At 35.3% G+C, this 17,115-nt stretch overlaps 1 long non-coding RNA gene across 1 annotated transcript; it reads right to left on the bottom strand.

Moving 5' to 3' along the window:
• Positions 1 to 4,773: 4,773 nt before the first annotated feature.
• Positions 4,774 to 15,574, bottom strand: LOC128854163 (uncharacterized). The gene is made up of 3 exons (XR_008453108.1): positions 15,463 to 15,574; positions 13,593 to 13,738; positions 4,774 to 5,233 (listed from the first exon to the last, which is right to left on the bottom strand). It is a non-coding gene; the product is annotated as an uncharacterized LOC128854163 (long non-coding RNA).
• Between the last annotated feature and the right edge of the window lie 1,541 nt (positions 15,575 to 17,115).

The raw sequence follows: 17,115 nt of genomic DNA, 5'->3' as shown, positions 1-17,115 counted from the left end.
GGTATATTTATGCCTAAATCACTCACATTTGAAGGTATTTACTATATCTTTTTGTATATTATATGCGTCAGTCTCATGACACACTTGGTATAGGATCCATAGGAGTTACGAGTCTTGTGCTGCTCTGGAAAGAGGGAGAGCCTTAACACAATGGAGGAGAGAGAGCCCAAAAAAGTGATTGAGTATAGTAACTTGCAGGTACTACATTACTGTAGCATTTTTTTAATCTATTCAGGATAGTTTGCAACTTGCTAGCCTGTGTCCTGGCAGCAAGGAGCTGCTGGAGTAACAGCAGTTCAAAGCCGGTTTCAAATGATTCCAAGAAGCAATACAGATTATTCCACTCTAATCTTTCAGAGGCTGCACCTGACTTTCTAGCCCTATGCTTCTGAAAAATTCTCTGGTGAATTTGTTGTCCTGTGCTTTGTTTTAAATCACATATGTTCAGTATTTAAGGTTTGAATCTGTTGAAACAGAAACTGTGAAAACCACACCAAAACCAGAGATTTTGATTTTATTATAATTTCTGGGCTTAAGAATGCCAAAACCATGTGGACTGTGTACTTGCTTCTTTTTTTACCTTCATGAAAACAGGTGAAATTACAACAGTAAAAAATGAGGACTATTGGAGCTTCTCACTTGTTTTATTTGTTTATAAATGTAAACATAAACAGCAATTTAAGTGACATTTCAAGCAAGGTGTTTAGATAAAACTGCAGTTGAATAACTTCTTTTTTGTCATTGGCATTTATTAACTTGGATGGCAGGAAAATTCACTTTCCAATGGCCTTTCTCATGTGTAGCCTGTAAAAAGATTTAAGTGCATAAAGAAGTAATTATAGAGCAATTTGGAAATTTAGCTGCACTAAACCAACAGAATTGGATGATATTTACCAGAGAGTCTAGAAGAAACAAAGTGTGATGCAGCAATGAAAGTGGCATTTACACAATATAGCCTTAAAAATAAGCAGTACTCCTCGAGGTGGAAAGCTGTCTCTAAGCTATCTCTTTCCTAGGAAAGACAGTCAGGTAAAGATAGACGATCAGAACACGTACATTTTAGTGTTGTGTTTTCTAGTTTTATTATTTCTCTAGACACTATGGGTTTAGTGGTAGCCTTTATCTGCAAAACCTGGATACCAGCTTCTGTTTCAATCCATATTCTCTTATATGTCCTCTAAATGTTCAGCAATATCCAAACTGGTCACATACAACTAAACACTAGAGCAAAAAAGACAAAGCAAATGTTCACTGCCTAGCTCATGTGCCTGTACTTCTGGAAAGTTTGATGATGGAATATGGAAGTCAGTGAAGAGGGTTCTAATACTGCTTCAGTCTGCATTGAGCTAGAGTGTGGAGATCTATGAAAAATAGGTAACTGAAGTCCCATCAGTATTTTGCAAAAGATGTAAGAGTTTTAGTGTAAGTACGTGGCCATAATAGCAAAAACACACAGAAAGGTCACTCCACACTTGTGCTTCATGACTCATGGAGGTTTATCAGAGGCACGTTTCTGGAGATGCCCCTGGGAATGCTGGTGTCTGATGTTAGTACAATTCATATGGCCCATTGAAAAGGCAGGATACCCAGAAGAATACGAAGGGGCATGAACACATTTGGAAGCAACATTTTTATTGACCTTTTTGCTTTTTCGCTTGATTTCATTGGCAAGTACTTATTAATATTGAGTGAATGAAGTTATGTTGTTGTACTACTTTTGATACACTCTCCTACCACTTGTGAAGAAGCCGTAGTCCTAATTAGCACCATTGTTGGCACAATTTATCAATGGAGATGCCAGAGACAGAGAGCTTGTTCTTACAGAAAGAGCAGCAAAGCATTTATATATGTTTAATTTTAACCACTATAATTTTAACCCTATATATGAGTCAAGAGTTGATGAGGAGAAACTGCAGAGAACGACTACTAGTATCCCAAAGAATCTAGAAAGCTTAGATATTTCAGAGATATCGCTCTCTGAAAAGAACTATATCCACAGCCTGCTGGGCCGTATACAGCTGCATGAAAACTTAAGCAACCAAATCCATGTGTCTGTGATTTTTTCCTTTTAATTATTAGTAGAAAGTAGAGTGGCTTCAGACCTAAAGACCTTTCCTTTCTTGAGTTGAATGATATTTAGTTTGTTTTCTTAAAATTGGGTATTCACAGACCTAAAACCAACTGATTATTACAAGCACAGGTTTGTAGGAATTTTTTTCTTGCCTCCCTGGAATTTACACCATGCAACATGACAGTGGTGGCATCATATGGTTGCCACTGAACTCCTTAGATGTTCCTGAGTCTGCTACTGCAGCATAAACCAAGGAATTTAAGTTTCTGGTTCCCCTGTTGAAGGTAAGACTCCAAAATGCATAATGTTCTTGTTCTGTGCTAGAAGATCCTCCTACTATTTAATTTGACAAGAATGTGTTAGCACAGGTATCTTCTGAATATTACTATATGGAAAAATTTTAAAAATAATTTGATATTGATAATTCTAATCCTAAAAATTGTCCAAGACTTGCAAGCTCATCTAAACTATAGTAATGTCTAGGATTTTTTGAAAAATATGGGTAAAATCACACAGTTTTAATACTGTCAAACTGCATATCTCATGCAAAATATTTCCAATTCTTAGGTCTAAATTCTAGTTTAAATCTAATTCAGACTTTCCTAGTTCATCCATTCTAACATAGCCTCTAGAAAGTAAAGCAACAATAAGCATTAGAGGATTAATATTGAAAGCCTATTAAGAGAGCTGGCTCCCACTTAAAAAACAATTTAATGTTTCATAACTGGAATTGGAGTTAGTAATATTTGCCATTGGGAATGAGCTTATGCTTCTACAAATCTACTTTCAACATACAAACTATGCATCTCTTTTATCTCGAATGCAAATGAGTTACACAATTTAAGCTCTGAATGTAATGAAAAAGATGTTTTGAAGTCTTAATTATAATTATATTCCAGAACTTCAAATAAAGCTTTACGTGTGCAGCTTTGTGCAAAACTTAACTTATAGACTTATTCTGATTTTTTTTCTGGTAATCAACGTTCCTGTTTTACATGGGGGAGGACTCTGTTTCACTTCAATATAAAACTCAACCAAGACGTACATTTGGCATCTGGTGTGGAGTCAAAAGCCTCTTGAAACTTAAACTTCTCCTGGTTTCTCTTCAGGTCAGTCCTCAAGCTTATAAGCTTAGCCTTCTTTCAGATGATACCTTACTGGAAACAAAGGTAGCTAGTAATATAAATGCCTAACTAGACACAGAGATTCATAATAAAACCAGCAGTTCACCACTTCTTTAAAACATTTCTGATTTCTGAAATTCCATGAACTCTCACATACTATAAAGCACTTTAAGGCTTTTTAGTAAAGTCCATATCAATGAGGTTAAAGCTTTTTTCAGGCACTAAAGTAAACCCTAGATATATAAAAGCAAGCAGATACTACCTTTTCCTGGTAATTCTGTCCAAAGCATTGTCTACAAACAAATTATTGGAGATAAAATCTTGTTATTTTGTGGGGGAGTTTATGGATTGTATTTTACAGTTTTGTCCATTTTCATTCTTCTATTTCTATTTAACTTGAACCCAATTCTGCAGAACTGGAACTACTTTTTTTTCATCTGCAAACACTGACCATTAGGATTTCAGTAAGAGTTTTTATACATTCTTAATTATTACTCCCCTACATGTTATGCAATGGAAAATTAGTGGTTTTATGATTTATGCTTATACAGGGACAGATTGTCCTCTGGCGTAGCTCTATGGCTACTGAGAGAGAGATGTCAATTTAGCCTGCTGAAGATGTGACTTCCTGCAGCCAGCAAGGAGGTAGCTGTAAGCAAAATGACTTTCAGGAATTGTAACCATTCATCATTTCAGAATGTTTTTGTGAGATTAAACTAGCAAGAATGTATCATTTTAACTTTTATGTTTTCTTCAATCTCTAATATTGGTATTTCTGGAGACTGTCTCTCTGCATATAAACACATATTCATGCATACATATCCAAACATACTTATAAACAAATATAAAGTCTGCAATGATTTAAAAATACTGACATGAGTGACAGCCCCAGAGGGAAAATAACAAAGAGACTGAAGAAGTCTGTATCCTGAATCTGCACATAATCTTATTATAGTAAAATAGAAAACAGTAAGGGAGAATTCCCTCTAGAGAATGACAGTAGAGTATGTAATGGGCAGGTTATACAATAGGGTTTTCACTTCTTTAACGTGCTACACTGTCTGAGCATCTACATACTATTTTCCTTGTTACGTGTTCTCTCAAGCGAGTGATTATTTAAAGAATTTGTTTTAAAATAATATATGTTGCAGACTATTATGAAACACTAGCACAAAGCAACTCATCATTTTATGTTACCTTTTACATACGTAAGAAAAAAACAAAATAGCGTTAAAATTGTGGTTTTTTTCTTAATTGTGAGTTTAGTTGTTCTTTTCTTATTCAAATATTATGCACAGTAGGAGGAGACAGGCCAAAGCCATTAATCAAGGAGTGCCTGACTGCAAAAGGAAGATCAATCACTGGAAAAAGTAAGGTAGAACAAAAAAGAATATTGATAAAGAGAGGCTAATCTTCATCCTTCTCTGGTCTCAATATTAAAAATGCAAAAAAGATAATGACACTTAAAAGTTTAAATGAATCATTAAGTGACCAAAGGGTAAAATGACCAAAAATTTCAAAGTACACAAATTTGTATTTGTATTACAAATAGTAATTACAAAATGTTAAAGAGATTCACTCTTTTCCTTAGTAAAAGAAGATAAAAAATAAAGTTCCAACTCTTTGAGGCATACATGCATAGTCCCATGCTCAGACTTTGTCACAGAAACACATGAAAAAATGTTTAATCATTTTAAAGAATTTTGATTTAATCCACAGTAGGCATGTGTCCCTTTCACAAAAGGCAGACAGTAGTTGGCATCCCTTGGTGATTCCTGCTCTGTTGAGAGTGAGAACAGATGGAATGCAGATGAAGATCAAACCAGTTTCACATCTCCAGAAGTGGTGGGTGAAGGTTAGAAAATGTAGACAGAGCAGTGCTGGAGAGCAACAAAGCTGTTGTATGTGCTGCCAGGCAAAGGTTTGATATGCTAAGAGTGAGACTTATTGGTATTTACTTCACAAACAGAGTCGTGAATTGCAAAACAAAGCATACCCCAGAGACACTGTAAAGGAAAATTTTCAAACTTGAATATGCCTGGAAAAGAAAAAGAAGAATGATTCAATAGGGAAAGCATTAAGCTTGATATATCTGATAGCAGTTCTGTGCTCAGTAACAAACTTTCTGCTTCATGAGATCAATTACAAGGATCAAATTCTTAAGGCAGACATATTTAGATATCAAAACATATGGAATCTGCGTATGAAACTTGTAGTATCCAGCTTTCTCTTACTGGATATGCATAAAGCAGCCTAAAGTCTTAGAACAACTTCTATATGTCTTTGTCTCAGCAAATTTTCAAAACTGTTGCCCAATTGGCCTTCTTTTTTATAAGTGGTAGTAACAATAATGGTCAGAGTACGTCTTTTTCCTCCTCTACCTCCACCCATTGCAAAACAACACCACAGGACAAGCCACCACCCTAGAGGTCAGAAGTCCAGTGTCACGCTGCTTTCCTTCATGAATGGACGTTCTTCCAACTCTGAGCTGAATGCCTTAGCTATCAGCCTTTTTTTTTACACTAGCAAGAAACTAGTATTTATTATCCAAGAGATTCTAGGTGTTAAAACACTTGTTTTAGAAAGGAGATGGAGGGAAGATGTGAGTTTCTGCATGTGAGACAGATGGACTTTGGGTTAGTCCTTCACTTTGCTTGCTGAACCTTTTTCACTTTTCATAGACCTCTCTATGAAAACTCACTATGAGTGTTTCATTCATTCATTGAACCTATTCACCTCTAGAAGTATCACGTAGACAACAGTATGCTTAAAATTAAGTTTCATCACATTTTCTCTCTCACGGCCTTCAAGCATTATGTCTCCTATATATGCGGTATGCTCTAAAAATGTTGATTTACAATAAACATTATTTAAAAGGGTTTTTTTTTTTTTGGGTGTTGTGTTTTGTTTGGGGTTTTTTTTCCACTTTATTCCATGAATTCCTGGATTAGCATCCTCCTCTGTTTCTCTCACTTCCTGAAATTGCTGTGTCTCCATTACCATCAGTGTTTGTGATCTCAGTTGTTAATGATTGCCTTGGTGAATTTCTGGAATCCCCAAAGCGAGTTAAATCCTGAAAAGACCATGATAAAGGAAAACTTCAAGCTAGCTTGAAGTCACACACAGCTTTCCTGGTAATTGTTGAGTAGCCCTGGCAGCAACTTTCTACAACAACTGAATACACACTAAATTTCAAATTTAGGGCTATCCAGTTGTGGAACTATATTACAAACAAATTAATCTGCACGTATCCCACTCCAACACTGGAAATCATACACAGTAAAATTATACAGTGGTACACTGGAAGTCTTTTCTTAAAGCAAATACCTGAACTCTGTGTATACGCATAATATTTATAACCTTATGTTTCAATATATGGCAGTATTATATATTAAATCTACACCTGCCTCTGCATGTCACTTGATTTTGTACTGCACTAAAAAGATCTGATGTTCCATTGTTACGTTTCTGTTTCATTTTTGTACCTTTTTTCAATCTCAGGATTTTGTTTGATGTGTCAATCTGTCAGTTCACACATAAAGATGTATTTTGTGAACCTGTAAAATTGTGATCTGAGCCTCTGAAGTTTTTCAAATAATTACAGGCATTGCCTCCTTTGTCTGCTTTGTATTAGCTCTGTTTTGCTTTTTATTTGACACCACTCCTTTCAGTATTAAGACACGTGAAGTTCCAACGTACATTTCAGTTGCAGTAATTCTATACATCAGTTTCCATACCATAAAAACATCCAAAGAGATGCAGTACTTATCTAAAGATAGTACTCTTTACAAAAGGCCTTTGTAGAACATGGAGGTCTTTATAATAAATCCAGAGGGCATGTATTTTTCATTTCTAGAAAGGAATTCCAACTCTGCTGTAAAAGATCTTACTTTTGGCAAGATGCCTCTATTCAGTATCAGTCTCAGAAATTCTACATTAGGTCTTCATTTTAGCCCGTTTCAGTATTTACATGTGGTGAGATATGAATCAGTAATAGCTATGAGAATATTCTAGCACAAAAGTCAGGGCTTCCCAGGTGAATACAATCATATAAGCAACTAGTCAGACTGATTTCAGATAAGCAGTTGCTCTTGATGCTCAGCAGATTATAATGATTTTGGAATATTTTTATCTCAGTTAAAGATTTTCATTCTGATTGGGTATAAAAAATTTTATTTTTACTGCTTCTATTGCTTCCAACTCTCACTTAGTATCCGGATATACTCTGCATTGTGTGATTCAAGAATTTGACTTGCTGTGTTTGTTCCTATGTTATGGTATAACACAAAGAGAAGGAGGAGCGCTTTTCAATGGGGAAGATCCTTCTCACAGAAAATCACACCAAGAACTGCTTGTTCTGGTATTGAAAGCTGTCTGTGAAGTAACACTGCAATACATATGAGATTGCTATGACTGGAATCCCAATTCTCAGATTAAGGGTCTTAGTAAAGAAAGGCAGAAAACGTTCTGTGTAGGAAAGGCTGAGTACAGGCAGCAGCAAGCTGGTGTAGCTGCGGTGTTTATTTTGGATCATCCAACCAAAGAGATCTGTAGGACCCAACTGGAAGTGTGGGATAAGGCCATCAGTGCACAGTAACAGCATAATTCCAGCTTGTGAAGAATGGCACTGATATCAATTTTTATGATAGTTATTTCATGTAGAGGCTTATCTTGACAAAATTACTTAAAATTAAGAGAAGCTGGACAAACAAAATCTGCCAGCCTCTGCACTTCTGAGTGATATTTAATAATAAAAAGACGATTGTTGCTTTGCTTAAATCTGTAGTTCTGTCTCAGAGAGAAATGGATGATTTTATAACTCCTTTACAAACTATTGGATATCTTAAATTTTTCTTGCTTCGTTGTGCTCAAATATTTAAGCTATGAATGGTACTATCTCCGGCCATCTGGTATTTTGCGAAGCAATGAATGAAAAACTGAGCAGAGACTTGGGAAGGTCTTCAGTTAACTTGGCCTTCAAAACAATTGGTCTGTTGTCCAAAGTTTTAAGGAACGGGTGGATGAAGTGCTTAGGGACATGGTTTAAGGGAGTATTAGGAATGGTACGACTCAATGATCCAGTGGGTCCTTTCCAACCTGATGATTCTATGAATCTATGATTCCCATGCCAAAAAAGATTAAATTTTTACAGGGTTGGTAATTCAAAAAAAAATTTGATCCATTTGAGCTATGAGAAAGAGATTTTGTTCAGTAATAATATTTGCAGTAAATAATGGGGGACTAGTGTTTTCTTTTCACTCATCTTTTTTTTTTCTTTTCATTCTTTTTTCTTTCAATATTTGTGACTAAGAATTTAGGAATATGGCCTTAATCAATAACATAAAATCAGAGCATTATTCCTTACCTATTATCAAAATTGACTACACTAGAAAGGCAGTGGGGTTTTTTGCCTCTTAGGAAAATGTGTTCCATATAAAAATATCCTAATTGAAATATGTTGACTAATTTTGAAAGGCATTGATTTTTAACCAAATAAAATTCTACCAATGGAGACCAGGAGGTATGAGGCCTGTTAAAAAGCAAGGAAAAAAGGTTGCTACTATCATAGCATCGGAATGCATTGTAATTTGTGAAATCTGAAAGGATGGTTTTTAATGGCAATATTGAAAATTAAAAAGATTTTATTAATTGGCGCAATCTGTGGACATGTAAACAAAGTTGAAAAATGATGAATAACATATAAATAACATACTAGCAACATTGTACAGAGGAGTGAAGTATCTATAACATCCTTCTAATCAAAACTATACCTACTGTCTTTCTGAACAGAAACAGCAAAATCTCTAATTGCATGTAGTTAATTAGGAAAAATCCCTGCAATACTTCCTGGTTTAGAATGAATATGCACACACATCAGTCATGAAAGCAGGTATATGCTTGCATAGGTAGCAGCTATTTCAGAATTTTCCTTTTTTGTTAATGAAGGGAAAGCCATAACACATATTCTAAAGGTTTTCATTACGTAAGTGGAAAAAACCCTTGTGACAAGCAGCCATCTAAAACAGATGCAATTCTTCTTTTTTGGTACTTAATAACAAAAATAATATTAGAATATGGATTCCATTAAGAGAAGTGTACTTTTCATTTTCTTAACAGCTACAAGTTAGGAAGATCTTAGTATATTTAGTTGTCTTTAAAGCCATAACAGCATAAGGCACACTGAGTTCACAAAGTGCAAAGTATCAGTTAAGCTGAATGTAAAACATGTATGCTGAGTTCTAAAAATAATTATCACTGCCCTGATGTCCAACTCAGATTTTAAAATAACTATATTTATTTTTGGATGTCAAAGATCTCAGAAGACACAACGCTCTTGATAACAATTTGCAGACTACTCCTTTCTGTGTTAAGCATAGGAAAAAAATTATTTTGGAATTATTTTTGAAAAAAAATATTTATGTTTATGCCTATAAACTAACAGACTAGTATTGCTTTAAGCTTTCAGGTGTTTTAAAGGGACTAATATTTGCTATACATGTGTGGTAAATGCTTTGTAATAGTTTCTGTGGTTATTCTGTGTGTGTTATAACTGATGTCACCACTGGATCTTGTACTCCTAAACAGCTGTCATGATAAGATCAGTTCAAACACTTCCCAACTGCTTTGTATTCTGCCTGCCTGGACAGGGAGCACAGCAGAGACAAAATGAATGTTCGCATTAGTCTTGCATTATTCTGACTTGACTACACCGCAAGGCATGACAAAACAAGTGGAGGTTCAGGTTCCCTTTACTATCTTTTATTATGGGCAAAGATTCAAAGCACGGACTTTAGGTGCCATATGGATATTCAAAAAAATTTGCTGATTCTAAAATGATACATTCAATATAAACGTGTCCATTTAGACTATCTAGGTTTTTTTGTATTTTTCCTAAAGAAAAGTCAAGTTTTGACAGATATTTATGAACATGGACAAAAGTAATTTTCTCAAAAAAACAAATTTGTTGGCTTACTTTTGAAGCTATTAACAGTAAATATGCAGGTATGTTAGTGTTTATTTTAAAAAAGTGGATGTTGTTTGTAGAGTATTTAATAAACAAAAATAGATTAAATGTATCTCTTTTGAAGAAGAAAAGATGTGTATACATATTGTTTGTCAAATGATTATAATTTTCACTTGTTTCTCTTACTGTAAATCACTCTTTTCAGAATTTAAATTGCATCCTCATAAAGTTATTCTGTCTATAGGTAGCAATCTCCATACTGAATGCTAAATCAAGAGCAAACCATTAGCTTCCTGTTGATCTAACAATGATGCAAAGAAATATTGAACATTGAAATCGAACTCAGTCCAATCATTCACATTTCACGCATTCCTGTGGGTAAAAAAATATCTTTCTTTTTCTCATTCTATAATCTCTCCTAGTCTGTTAGATAACTTCAGCCAATACTAGATGATTAAAATAAATAAAATACTATATTTTTTCTTTGTGAATTTCCACATGTAAACCCATATTCCATGGAGACAATGAATGCCCTAGAGTCATGACACATCCCAGTATCCAGCTAACTGCAACAAAATAATGTAATGGAAAGCAAAATTCAGCCCATAGTAAATATAGTTACATTATTTTCTCTTAAGAGGAGAATATTACCTTTCTTTAAAATTCTGTTTCATGAAATTTAAAGGGTGGTGGTAAGTAGATATCCTTTCTGAATAATATAATTAATTTCTAAATGCAAAGACTTTGATATGACAAAAAGGCAGGGAGTTGGGGAGGGCGGCATGGCAGAAATGAGAGATGGTAACGAAATAGATTGGAAAATTCCATTAACGTGACAAGAACTATAGAGCCTTGGTCCTGCTGAAGGTGGATACTTACGACAGGCTCTCTGGAAAATACTAGCCGTGACTTTATTCCTGCGACTCCACTTATTTATGTACAAGAAAATTTTTGAAGCATCTTATATGAGCATCAGGTGGATTATGTCAGAAACATAAATTAAATATTTCAAAGGTTTTTTTTTTATTTTATTTAGAAAAAAACCCCAAACAAACAGAAAACCCTAATGCACAAGTCTTAGACTTTTCATTAAAGGCCATGAAGGCTTGGTACCAGTATATTCAGGATGGAAAAGAGATCAGGAGAACAGGCCATGATGTGATGATGAAGCTATGGTTATCTACAAACTAAGGTAATCCTTGGATACGCCACTGTCTGAGAAAGGTGGTACATAGTGCTGTTGCATTGTGGCTGAAATCAAGCCACCGATCTCTCCCCCTGTGTGGTAATAAGGTCTTAGCACACATTAGATCACAGCAGAATACTGTTTTGTGTCCCCAGTATAGGAAACACATGGATTGTGTAGGCGACCACAGAGATTGTCGGGTCTATAGCACTCATTCTGTGAGAAGAGTCTGGAGGAGCTGGGCTTTGTCAGGCAGAAACAGTGCAGCTTTAGGGGACATAATGACAGCCCCCAATAGCTATGAAGAGTAATCAAGAAGCTGGATCGATGCTCTCATAAAAGACAATAGGCAAAAGTAAAAACACAATAGGTTGAGACTGGCTATATGGAGAAGCTTGTTCCCCATGAGGAGTGTCAAGCCATGACACAAATTGCCAAGAAATATAGTGTGGTTTCACGCTTTGAGGTTTTCAAGACATGACTGGGTACAAACTGGTCTGATCCCATAGCAGACCCTGCTGTGAGCAGGATATTGGACCACAGATATCCTGAGATCTCTTCCAACCTGAAATACTCTATAAGTCTAATGAGCACATAGATATCTTTTGAATGTACAGAGCGTTCTAAAGTGCAGGAAAAACACTGTAAATTAAATCAGTCAGGGCCAGTAATAACTACAATTCATGCAACAAAAATGCAAATAAAATATGTAGAGATTTCCTGCCTTTCTTGATCAAGTCCACAGCCTCTGAAATATATTTGTCTTAACAGATTTCAAAGCAAAGCACATTTCAGACTTCAGAAAGAAAAAAGTCAAAGTCATGGCCTTGAAAGGAGCACACTATAACCCTAGAAATGCCCCTTAGTCTATTCAAATGAATAGCTCTCTGGCGCTATTCCTTTGCACAAGTATTTTGTGATCTCATTAACCATTACTTCTGTGGCACTAATTGAACAAGAGGATTTACAGCCTGAATGATATGGTATCAGTACCGAGAGTAATGTAATGGCAATTGATTGATTTTTGCTGCAGAAAAAAGAACAAAGTGAGAATTCAGGGAAAAAAAATAATGCTGAGGTATTTTTATTAAGTAAAGCATGAAGTGGAGACTGAGGAACAGATGGATTTATGCTGATACTGTCTGGAAGCAATGACTTTTATAAAGCTTACCTCATGAATAACAGGTGTTATTTGGAAGAGGAAACAGGAGGTGAAGTTGGATACAGGAAGGCTAATTAGTCTCAATACGTTCAAATATATATATTTTAAGTCTGTCTCTGTCATGAATAGAAAGGGTTTTATAAATGTCTTGAACACGTTACTCAGATAAGCTATTTGTTTAGGTTCCAGTCTTTTGGGTGGGTTTTTTGTTTGTTTGGTTGGTTGGGTTTTTTTTCCATTCAGCTTTCACCCTAGTGAATATAGTTCAGAAAACACTTCATCATATGACAGAATCATAGAAGCATAGAATATCCAGATTCCAAAGGGACCCAGGAGTATAATCAAGTTTAACTCCTGACAGAGAGCAATCTAAAAGTTGAATGACTTATTTAAGAGTGTTGTCAAAATGCTTCATGAACACTGACAGGCATGGAGCCATTGACTGCTTCCCCAGGGAGTTTGTTCCAGTGCTAGACCACCATCTCAGTGAAGAACATTTTTCACAAGAATCAATCTGAACTTCCCCTGACACAGCTTTAAGCCATCTCCTCACATACTATCACTGGATACCAGAGGTGAGGTCAGCACATCCTCCTCCACTCCTCCTTGCAAGAAAGCTGTAGACAGCAATAAGGTGACATCCCAACCTCCTCTTCTACAAATTGAACAAACCTTGTATCCTCAGCCACCCCTCATAAGTCACGCCCTCTAGTCTTTTGACCCTTACCTTTGCCCTCTTTTTGACACATTGTGATAATTTTATATCCTATGGTCTTGTCCAGAATTGCACACAGTACTTCAGATGAGGCTGCACCAATGCTGAGTGTAGGAGGACAATTACTTCTTTCCACCAGCAATCTGTACTGTGCTTAATGTACGCTAGGATATGCCCGGCCCTTCTGGCTGCCAAGGCACATTGTTGACTCATATCAAGCTTACCATCAACCAGCCCCCCTCCCCCCATCTCTTTCTGCAGGGCTGCACACCAACCTTTTTTCCTCCTATCTATATGTACATCCAGGAATGCACCACCCCAGGTGCAGAATCTGATATTTGTCCTTAATTTATACCATAGATATGCTCACATGTAACCTTAAAGACGTGCAAATCCTTTGTGATAGTGTGTATCAAAGAAGTGTTAATCTGTTCCATTAAAATATTCTTTTAGAATGCAGGTCTTACTCAGCATCCTTTCCACAGATCATCCCACTGAACATGCTTTCACTAGCAGCTGAAAGACAAACAAAACACTATGATTAGTAAAGAAATAATGACTAGACAGGAAATAATACCAAAAGGGTATTATATCAGCTATATATCCAGCCAATAATTTCCTAGAAGAATAATTTCTACAATCCAAACAGCTTTGTAGCAATAAACTCCAAAATCTTAGTGCCTATAAATTATTTATACATTATGATTTCAACCACAGAGTGGTAACTGACAAGAATTGGGAAAAACTGGAGTCTTCCAAATGTGATAACGCCAGACACCATTCTGGAAAAGATCTGTGGCTTTGTATTGTGCATTAGCTCGCTGTGGCACTGAGCAATTAAAGAAAAACCCTACAACAGACAATCAGAGGCTAATCACCACCAGGAAAGGTCTCCTTTTTAACTCCACTTCAGTTTTAACTCATGAAAAAATGAGGTTTCTGGTCCTTTCAAAAGTTTTAATTACTGATATAATTCTTCTTCTTCTAGTTGATATACATTCCTCACCTTCTTTTGAATCTCATTAATCTCTCATCCTGTTGGTATCCTGTGCTAATGAGCTCCACAGTCAGGTCTTAGAGGAGGAAAATAATTTGTTTCATTTTGAATTTTTCTGTTTTGTTGTATGTTTCCTCATTTCTGCACTGCAGAATAGGGCAACTTTAATTCTTTTAATGATGTGTTACGTCACATATTTTGTGTCATTTATTGGTCTTAACAATTTTTTTTTAAAGGAAACTGCTCCAGAATGCTTCTTCTACAGATCTTGTGGCTCTCTTGCTCTAGACTTTCTAGAATAAAGAATAAATTATGCCAGAGGCAGAATTTTTCAATACATTGCTGAAAGTCTGTTTTATTATAATATTTCTTATGGAAACCTGTATGTTATGGTTGATTACTAAAAAAATCCTTCTGAACATGTCTGCTTATAATTCTTTAACTGTACTTTTAGAAAGTATAGTTAATAATAGATGTGTAGGTTTTGAGACAGTCTTGCATCAGGGTGTTAAAATAATGGATATTATTTTTTTTCTGGCATTTTTTTTGTTTAATTATTTTCTTTTAAGAAAGAAGCTTTCATTTAGTTTTCATTTATTTCCTCATAAAAAATCCCTAAGTAGTAGAGTTGGTTGGAAAGATGATGATGAAACATTTTGTAACCAGACAGTGGTTCTTAAAATTTGAAATATTTCACAATAACACTTCTCTTCAGGCAAAGTACCAGTAGGATTTAGGATTTATTTCCTGCCTAATTTCTTAGCCCATCAAAACTCACTGTTTGTGATAAAGAGACTGTGTTTCCAAGGTTTCTGTATCTGGGACTTTGTCACAGAGAATTAAAGAAAGCAAACAAAAAGAAAAACAAAATATTCTACATTAAACTTTTTTTTTAATTTACAATAGCACAACTCAGAGTATCTGCTCAGGCTCAATGAGTAGCCTCAGAATTCTAGCTATGAAAATTCTTTCAATTTTAATGTATTGATTCTTATATTGCTACAGCTTTCATACTTCTGTACATTTTACAGTCTTGACAAACAAAACAAGGAGGGAAGTATTGTGTGTGGGATCAAATATGTCTGATTAGAACAATCTCTCAGCTTTTACAGAAACAGAAATAGATATTATTTTAAAACTGAATCTAATTCCTTTTTTTTTAAAAAAAATCAATTTCTTGCATAATTTCACTCTTTGGGTGTTTATCTCATGTTTTCAAATTGAAACTGAATCAGAAACTTACCAAATACATGTTCAGCTCCTGGCGCAATGGGTCTATATCCTACTTAAAGTTTCCAGGTGCTTTGAAAATAGTAATTACCTGTTGCTCTGCTGGGTCTCAGATCTTCACACTGTAAAATTAAAAACCTGAGAATGTCATAAGATATTACAATCTATCAGTTTTGCTGTGCTATAACAGAGGGCATTGAGAACTCTATTATTGAGAAAAATGTGTCATTTTCTTGTAAAATCTTCAAGAAATAATGAAAAACCAACACAAATTAGTTCAATAGAAATATGTGAAAAAAGAAGGTGGTTGATATTGATGGAGAGCTTATTTCTGCAGAACAAATTGCAAAAATTGCTCAAGAACAGTTCATCTTTGAAAAAGTATGACCTCTTGTAATACTGCCACAGTCAAATAGACCTTTTGTGAACTTCTGAGTAAATAATCACGTGAGTTGAAATGCCTAAGGTCAATTTTAACTGAAGCACCCAATTCCTCTAGGATTTCAAGTGAGGTTAGAAGAATAAATTCGGAATACAAATACTCTAACTGACACATATCAGCTAGTTTCTCTCTTCCGTCACCATCCCTTTGTCTCTATCTCTTTATATTTTTCCTTAATTTTGAATATAAATATTTAGGTTACGTAGTGGCAGGTTTCTAGGCAAAGAAGAAACTCTGAGGGGGAGAATGTATTCATCAGCTAATTGCAGTGATACTGCATGATACCTCTTCTTAAATTCAAAGGCAAGAAAGTCGTTATCTGTGAAGAAAAAAAGTAAAAAATGCTGAACATGCCTCTCCATGTTAATCATCTTGGTTACATCTACAACCTTGCACACTTGTATGCCCACCTTGTCATTCTGTAGAATCTGAATCCCTCATATTGAACAACAGGTGAAGTGTAAAAGAAAGTTAAATCAAAGGTAGGATTGAAGGTCTTGTAGTGATGGCACGAGGAAAACAGGAGATCTAAAGTCAGTTCTTGATTTGATTGTGTGCTACGGAGCAAGTCACTTTTATTTCTGCTAACCTTTCTCCCTACCCACAAAATACAGAACATATTTTATTCGACCTATTTTTTTGTCAGTTTGTCATTTCATCTATGAAATTTTAGCAGGGGAGAGCTCTGCCTTACCAGAGGTTTATGAGGAACTGAGCACAATAGGACTTATCAGCTGAGAATTCTCAGCTTTACCAGAACACTGGAAAGCAATAAGAGGCAGAGCAGAATAGAGATGTTCTTATTTCAAGTAGCAAGCAGAGACAGGTATAATATTACTGAATTTAAATGGGCAACTGAAGGGAGAATAGCAATCAACACAACAGTAACCATTTTCCATCATTCGGAGACCTTTAGAACAGAGAAAGTGAAAGAAAGACCTTACAGCTATTATACATTTCTGACTTTATTTCCTAAGCTTGATAGTCAGTCACTAATGAAATACACTTTGGTTGTATTGTGTGATGTACTTCATATTTTCAAATTTCACTTTTCCATATGTGTGTGTATATATATACATTTAATACTGAAGCATGCTTCAGAGTCTTCTGTCTAGAATAAGAGACTTATCCTTTTAATTTCTTAATGAGGAGTCACTAGATGTTATAGGATTAAAGCGGGTGATCTGGACAGAGTGCCTGCATTTGCTGAATGTGTTGAGGTGT

The sequence above is a fragment of the Cuculus canorus genome, chromosome 1, assembly GCF_017976375.1.
Source record: "Cuculus canorus isolate bCucCan1 chromosome 1, bCucCan1.pri, whole genome shotgun sequence".
Classification (NCBI taxonomy): Eukaryota; Metazoa; Chordata; class Aves; order Cuculiformes; family Cuculidae; genus Cuculus; species Cuculus canorus.
The sequence above is the reverse complement of the archived record's forward strand: the minus strand, read 5'-3'. Positions and strand labels throughout refer to the sequence as shown.